The 8,667-nt window shown below is 33.2% G+C and overlaps 1 long non-coding RNA gene across 1 annotated transcript; it reads right to left on the bottom strand.

Annotated features, from left to right (window-relative positions):
* Window positions 1–439: 439 nt before the first annotated feature.
* On the bottom strand, window positions 440–5,215 carry LOC139814491 (uncharacterized). The gene is made up of 5 exons (XR_011732473.1): window positions 5,201–5,215; window positions 4,207–4,500; window positions 3,802–3,894; window positions 3,149–3,450; window positions 440–533 (listed from the first exon to the last, which is right to left on the bottom strand). It is a non-coding gene; the product is annotated as an uncharacterized lncRNA (long non-coding RNA).
* Between the last annotated feature and the right edge of the window lie 3,452 nt (window positions 5,216–8,667).

Genomic DNA, 8,667 nt, shown 5'->3' with positions numbered 1-8,667 from the left:
AATACTGAGAATACCAACGAAGGAATTAAACAGAACTAAACAGAATTAAACAGAACTACTTTTTCCGTCGAATAAACTTAAATCTGTCGCTTACTTATTTTTATTTGGCAGTACGCATAAAAAAAATCTATTTCATTATTGATATTGATACACATTGATATTGATACACGCTCAAATGCACAACCATATTGGATATACATTTAATACTAAGCAAGGAATTAAACAGAACTGGACGGATCTAAACAGAATTAAACAGAACTTTTGTTTCCACTGAATAAACTTAAATCTATGTCACTTATAAAATACATTTGGCCGCACGCATAAAAAGGAAATCTATTCCATTATTGTAACACATACGTTGTGTCATTTTTTCTAGTTATAGATATGAATAAGTATCGCGCTCAAATGCATATATATATATTTATCTATATTAATTATTCTTGCAAATTTGCCTATTTTGGCTTCGTCTAATTTGTCTGACTTTTTTTAGAAGAAAAAAAGATTTATTTGTAGTTGATGAACTGTCGATATTCCTGTAACAAATAAATATATCATTTCTTCTCGCATATGGAATAACTAGCTGGTTACCCGGGTTTCGCCCGGGAGTCGTTTTTCTTAAAACGACTTTATTTATGTTTCAATATTCTTATTATGGACAAACATAAGGAGTATTCATAACGTGTATTCATAGATTAAACATGTCGTAACCAATCTTTTTCTACTCGGTTAATTATTTTCAGAAAAATTGGAAAAATTTGTGATACCGGTTTCCAAAAAGATTGATAACGAAAAATTATACACTTTATGGCACTCCCCGGAAATTCTACCCCTGTTTTATATACAATTCTTTAAAATTCGGTCAATTATTTCCCAAAAAATTAGAAAAATTTCGGATACCGGTTTCCAAAAAGATCGGTAACGAAAAACTATGCATTCTATAACACTCCCCGGAAAATTCTACCCCTATTTTATATACTTTTGGTAAAAATTCGGTCGAATAGTTTAAGAGTGTATAAAGAACAAACATACATACATACATACATACAGACATTCTATTTTATATATATAGATTTATAGAAAATTCATATAATTCATAACAAAAAATTATATACTTTATGGCACTTCCCGGGAAATTCTACTTCTGTTTTATATACAATTTTTTAAGATTCGGTCAATTATTTCCCGAAAAATTGGAAAAACTTCGGATACCGGTTTCAAAAAAGATCGGAAACGAAAAACTATACAGTTTATAGCACTCCTCGGGAAATTCTACCCCTATTTTATATACAATTCTTTAAGATTCGGTCAATTAATTCCCAAAAAATTAAAAAAATTTTTGATACCGGTTTTCCAAAAGATTGGTAACAAAAAATTATACATTTTATGGCACTCCCCGGGAAATTCTACCTCTGTTTTATATACGATTCTTTAAGATTCGGTCAATTATTTCCTGAAAATTGGAAAAATTTCGGATACCGGTTTCCAAAAAAATCGGTAACGAAAAACTATACGCTCTATAACACTCCCCGGAAAATTTTACCCCTATTTTATATTATTATGGTAAAAATTCGGTCGAATAGTTTAAGAGTGTATAAAGAACATACATACAGACATTCTATTTTATATATATATAGATTACTAGCATGCCCCGCCGGGCTTCGCCCCGGAAAACATGTGTATTAAGACACGCAAATAGTCTCTCTCTTTTTCTCTCTCTCTCTCTCTCTCTCTCTCTTTCTCTCTCCCCCCTCTCTTTCTCTCTCCCACTCCTCCCCTCTCTCCCTCTCCCTCTCCCTTTCCCTCTCCTTCTCCCTCTCTTTCTCTCTCTCTCTTTCTCTCTCTCTCTCTCTCTCTCTCTCTCTCTCTCTCTCTCTCTCTCTCTCTCTCTCTCTCTCTCTCTCTCTCTCTCTCTCTCCCCCGCTCTGGAAAATTTCGTAACCAATTTCCAAAAAGATACCGATTCCCAAAAAGATCGGTAACGAAAAACTAGACAGTTTATAGCACTCCCCGGGAAATTCTACCCCTACTTCATATATAATTTTTTGCGATTCGGTCAATTAATTCCCGAAAAATTTGAAAAATTTCTGATACCGGCTTTCAAAAAAATCGGTAACGAAAAATTATACACTTTATAACATTCCCCGGAAAATTTTACCCCCGTTTCATATACAATTCTTTGAGATTCGGTCAATTATTTTCCGAAAATTAAAAAAAATTAGAAAAACCGATTTCCAGAAAATCGGTAACAAAAAACTATACACATTATGACACTCCCCGGGAAATTCTACTCCTGTTTCATATATATTTCTTTGAAATTCGGTCAATTATTTCCCGAAAAAATGAAAAAATGTCGAATACCGGTTCCCAAAAAAATCGGTAACGAAAAATTATACATTCTATAACACTCTCCGAAAAATTCTACCCCTTCATATACAATACTTTCAAAACCAGTCGAATAGTTTAAGAGTGCATAAAGGACATACATACATACATACATTCATTTTTATATATATAGATTGTAGTATTATATTACGTTAATATACACTAACCACAGGTATTGAATAGGCTTTTTTAATACAGAAATGTTACTTCAATAAGTAATCAATATAAAAAATCGTTGCGAGACTCTATTCAATAGCCAAACTAGGAGCGTCCAAAAGCTTTACACTTTAATAATTGAAAAGAATTCAATGTCTGTAGTTTACTGTATATTACATTATATATATTAATACATTAATAGAGCCTAGAAACAGCTTAAAAGTTTCAACTTCAAGTTAAATAATAAAATAATTATAAATGTAAATTTTTCTGTATTAAATTTGTAACGTGTTTTGCAGAAAAAATGTCATTTTGCAACAAATTCTCTTATTAAGATTATGCATTTATATGTTCTTGTTAATCAGGTTTAATAACGTTTACAGTACTATCTAATTCAAAATGTTTTTTCTGTTTGCAATCTTAACATTAAGCCTACTGTGAGAACCAAAGAGAAATCCGAGAGCAGACATGCTACATACTTTTTTTACGATATCTAAACGGACATCTATTTTTCAATACTTTTAGAATTGTCATTAATATATGTCCATCTAATTATATATAAATCAAGAATATAGAAATATGTTATAAGTCTCATGCGTTTTTTACTTACCTTTCTTTAAGATACAATTGATTTGATGCAGTTATCATACAATAGGTTACACATTGGACATCTTTTGTGTATTAAATTATTACTGCAGCTCCCACATACACATAAATGTCCACATGGTACGAATATATATAATGCTTGTTCACTTAAGCATATGATACAGGTGCCTGCTGATCGTGGCTCTCTATTATTGTCAATAATACTTTGTACATCATCTATTTTATGATATGTTTTTTCAAGAGATGAAGTACTCTCTTCCAAAAAAGAGTAATCATCTTCTGGTATTCTATAAATTTCTTCATCATCTATAAAGAAATATCAAAATATTTATTAAGAAATAAACAAAACGAGTTATTTTTATGCGAGTAATTGTAAGTAAATATTATTTATACTTAATAAAAATGAGTTATATATACTTTATACAAATGAGTAGCATATATCAATTTTTAAATATTTTTAAAAAAAAAATCAATTCATAATAAATTCCAAATAAGATATACAGTGCTAAAGAATATCTTTTAAATTAAATATGTTGTAAAAAGTTTTTTCTATTTATATTATAATTTACTTTAACAGTCTAAAATATTATTCACTTGCTTGAAAAAATTACAAAATTAAGTTATGACAAATATAATGCAAGTAAAATGCAATTTTACCTGAGATTTCAATGGATGGGAAAATATCTTCTTGTCTGAGTAAACTATTAGGAGAACGATGCCGTCTTTGATTTTGAGTATATGTTGTTTCAGCTAAACATAGAATAAATAATAAAAATTTAGTAATTTTACTCATTTAGAATTTAATTTCTTAATTACAAAAATATAAAAAATCTATATTTGAATAGAAATAGCATTCAGATATAGCTATAAAAATTATTTTTTTACTATTAAAATATTTAGATGTTTATTTTATCAATTTACAATAAATGTAAAATGAGATAATACAACGTCAAAGAATCTTTTAAATTAAATATTTTGTTGAGTTTTTTTATTTATATTATAATTGACTTTAGCAGTCAAAGTATCACTCACTTGCTTGAAAAAAATTAAATGCAATTTTACCTGATAATTCAATGGATGGAGAAATATCTTCTTGTCTCGGTAAACTATTAGAACGAGAACGATGCCGTCTTTGATTTTGAGTATATGTGGTTTCAGCTAAACATGGAATAAATAAGAGAAAGAATAGTAATTTCACTCATTTAGAATTTAATTTCTTAATTACAAAAATGTAAAAATTCTCTATATTTGAATATAAATAGTGCTAAGATATAGCTTTAAAAATTATTTTTTATGTGCTGTTAAAATATTTAAGGAGGTTGGCGTGTTGGACGAAATATAAGACAAGTCAATAATCTATACTGTTTTGTCGGGGGGTGTCAGTTCCCCGGTGGAACAATGGTCGAAAGCTTTGATGACCGAAGGACCAGAGGGGCGGTAGATCCCCTCACGATTAATGTACGGCGAAGGCGCGCTGGGCGCATGCAACGATTGAGCGAGAGCGTAAGCGAAATCGTAAGCGACTCACCGTGGATGGCCGGCTCCGGTTCCTCGCCGTTGTCCGTTGCGTTGTGCCCCGTCTCGGTGCACGATCCTTGCAAAAGCAATAGCAAACAAGCAGGCAATCAGGCAAGCAAGGCAGGCAATCAGGCAAGCAAGGCAGGCAAGCGAAATCGTGCGGCTCCACGTTATCGAGAGCGTCTCTTGAGACGACTTGGCGAATCACTGTTTGTGTGTGTAGCCGTAAGCGGCCGTCGACGAGGCAAGTGATCCGTGCCATGCGACGTCTGGACGACAATTGTCTTCCGGCTCGCGCTCCTGGAAGGTGTCGCGAGCGAGTATTTTTGATTTGCATTGCGGTCATCGGCGGATGGCGATGGCAGCACCGACTGGTGAGTCGCTTGTACTTGCTGATCGCGATCCACCGACGTCTCGCTAAAAGAATGGGCCATGATACGGCCGAATACAGTAGAACAACATAAGTAATAAGAACAACATAAGGTATCACGCGAATATTTATAACGATATGTACAAGGGGATAGGCGATGCGCCAAACATATACAAACATAATACGAAAGTTAATTATATCAACAATATATAGAAAAAATTGTACTGACTTCTATCGTTCCGTTTTAAAAATATTAGTTTTAAAAGTTACAGAAATGTGTATATATATAGATATATATAGGTATAGGACTTACTATTGCTGATGGGATCTCGGGATGTACCGTAAGACGTCTCTAGGTCAGAAATTGTGGCGGTAATGCTGGGTTGACGACTCCTTCAGAGCTTTGGTTCGGCTCGGTACTGCGACGGATTGTTGAGCCCCACAGAATTTAGTTAAAATGAAAATAAAAGCAACGGCACGAGACAAGACTTTGAAAATTATTGTAGTAAGAATGCTGTCTCACGCGGACTCAACTGTCTAGAATTTCGGAATCGAGAGTGACAACAAGTGTCCCGCTGTCGCGGTTTATATACGATTTGTCGTGGGAAAATGTCTCAATTTTGGTGATTCGGTTTGTTTTTCTCACAGAACTTTTCGTTTGTTATCGCTCGTTAGGGGATTAAGTTAAACGAATATCACGAATCAAGACGTTAGATCCAAACCAAATATTTTATTATCACGAATCGAGACGTTAGATCCGAACCAATGTCAATAGATATAATTCTCAGATTTCTCGGGTGAGTTGGTTAATATCTAAGTGGGAAGGCTTCTCACGAAATTTTCATGACAACCTCTTGATTTATGGTGACTTAACGATATTATCGACCGGTGCGAGCAGTTTCGACAAATAAATTCTGTTTAATTTGTCTGAGAAATTCGTCTCTTCGATTTGACACCTATAAGAATGTGAGGAAATAACCCGCTTGCCGATCGACAATACCGCTCTGGTTCTTATCCTAAAAATATAATTTTTACTGAAATGAAAGGTGTAGCATAAGTGGGAGATGGCAACATCGCCGGTGAAATACCACTACTTTCATCGTTTCCTTACTTACTCGGTTAGGCGGAGCGCGTGCCCCGGCTGTCACGGTGTTCTAGAGCCAAGCGTGTCAGAGTGGCGTGAGGCCTCGCGGCCGATCGCCGTTAATACTCCCGCGTGATCCGATTCGAGGACACTGCCAGGCGGGGAGTTTGACTGGGGCGGTACATCTGTCGAATCCCCGTCGAAAAACTTTTTACGAAATGTTCCCACGAAAAGTCATTATGAAAAAGGAAAATCATAGAGTCCACAGGACGTAACATTATTATTATATATTTTCTTCTTTTCAAGACAAACACGATGTTGTTCTTCCGTTTCATAATGTCTTTGTAAACGTTTTTCATATGTACATTTTCTTCTGTTTTCTATCACAGCTAATGGCAAAACCTGTTTGGGAAAACCATAAATTAAATTTTGCGGAAAATGCTCAATAATGTTAGTTTCAAATATTTTTCTTAAATGCTGTTTCATTACGGAATGTTCGTATTTAATTGTATTTGGTTTCAAACCAAATAATAAAATAATACCGCAAATGCAATTGCAAATATTCCACAGTCATTGTTATTTGGTTGTTGTTGTACATTAGGAAATACTGTATTCTTATTAAATGTTAAAAATGGACATAATTGTTTTGTGTATATTTCATGCTGAGCATGTAATTGTTTATAATTTAAATCACAAATAATCACAAATATATACTGTTATAAAACATCATAATAACTACATTTACCAAAATAGGTTCTATTGTTTCTGGCTTTTGCGAGAACGAAAGGAAGAGCAATTTTTTAATAAAACACCAAAAGTCTTCATATGTGTATCCTCCAGCCATTCACCTAATTTTATAACATTATATCATAAGTTGATAATTTTATTATTTTATTTTTTACAGCCATTATGCAATTAATAATAATAATAATGTTTAAATAATACTTATATTTTCATATTTCTCCGCTAATTCTCCGTTCTTCTTCTTTAATGTATGCGTCTGTTAAAACTTGATACACTGAAAAAGAAGATTAATATAAATTGCATACATAAATTGCAAGAGGAGAATCTACTTCAAATTACTTAATCAAGATATGTGCATTCATACATATCCATATGCAGTATATATGTGTGCATGCACGTCAGGACAGAAGAAAAATAATTCCTTCTTTATTCTATTTATATAAGGTGTCTGATAATGACCAGACTACTTCTCGTAGAGAGATAAAGCGGGTCAAATTAAATCGAAAAATCCTTTATTATTTTGTAAGTTTTTTAATAATAGAAAATAAATTAACGTAGCCGGACGTAGCGCTACGTGAATCAATGTGCATCCACGCGATTAGACGAGAGAGTTAAAAAATTATTTTAATAATTTTTCATAATCTATTTCATTTTCTTTATTAAGGATAAAGTTTTTGGCACCACACACTCCGCAGGAATACTGCTGGATTTCGTCTTCCTAAACAATTACCGACATTTTAACTTTGATAATGGGAATCTTTTTTTTAATCTTTTTAATTTTAAAAAATTATTAAAATATTTTTTTTACGACTTTTAGTCTATAATACATATATTGTAAACTGTTTGAAATATATCTTTATTTTGTTTTTTTAATTTATAAATTAAATAAATTAATAATATTTACTGGCAAGTATGCATAATTTATTACTGTATTTATTAATCAATCAAAGGAAGATGGAGCATGGAGCCATAACAAGGTGTTGGTGTTCATATATTCTATACTTACGTGTAGAAATATTGAATTGTAATGTACATACTGTACATATACATATATTCCAATTTAATAAACTGCGCGCCGCAAATTTTTCGGACTTGAAACACAGCTATCTTGGAAAATTAATACCCTTCCCTACCCGGAATTAAATCTACACGATTTAATTGTTTAAAAAACGTAAAGAATTTATTGCGAAAAATATTACTTCAGCCAGGATTCGAACCTGGAACCTCCCTCATTCCGTGAAGGGCGTCGTACCAATTTGACTACCGAGGCATGTGGTAATATTTATCGCAATAACCGGTTATTAACTTAAAAAACGCATGTCTATGCTTGCGTATATAAATATGATAGTAAAGGCTCACAAGATTAGAAATCAATCAAAGAAAGATGGAGCGTGGAGCCGTAACAAGGTGTTGGTGTTCATATATTTTATACTTACGTATAGAAATATCGAATTGTAATGTACATTTGTACATACTGTACATATACATATATTCCAATTTAATAAACTGCGCGCCGCTTTGTCGGACTTGAAACACAGCTATCTTGGAAAATTAATACCCTTCCCTACCCCGGAATTAAATCTACACGATTTAATTGTTTACATTTAATTGTTTATATTAATTTTGCAGCTCGATCGATCGGCGCATCGCCTACGCATACCGTTCTTCCGTGGAGTGTTTATGCGCGACACTCTGCCAACGAGAGTGCGACGCGCGGAGTGCGGCATCGTGAATCTCGACGACGCGATGGATCCGGGCACGCATTGGGTCGCTTACGCGAAAAAAGGGAACGGGGCGATCTATTTCG

This window comes from Temnothorax longispinosus, chromosome 6 (genome assembly GCF_030848805.1).
Source record: "Temnothorax longispinosus isolate EJ_2023e chromosome 6, Tlon_JGU_v1, whole genome shotgun sequence".
In the NCBI taxonomy this organism is placed as follows: Eukaryota; Metazoa; Arthropoda; class Insecta; order Hymenoptera; family Formicidae; genus Temnothorax; species Temnothorax longispinosus.
The sequence above is the reverse complement of the archived record's forward strand: the minus strand, read 5'-3'. Positions and strand labels throughout refer to the sequence as shown.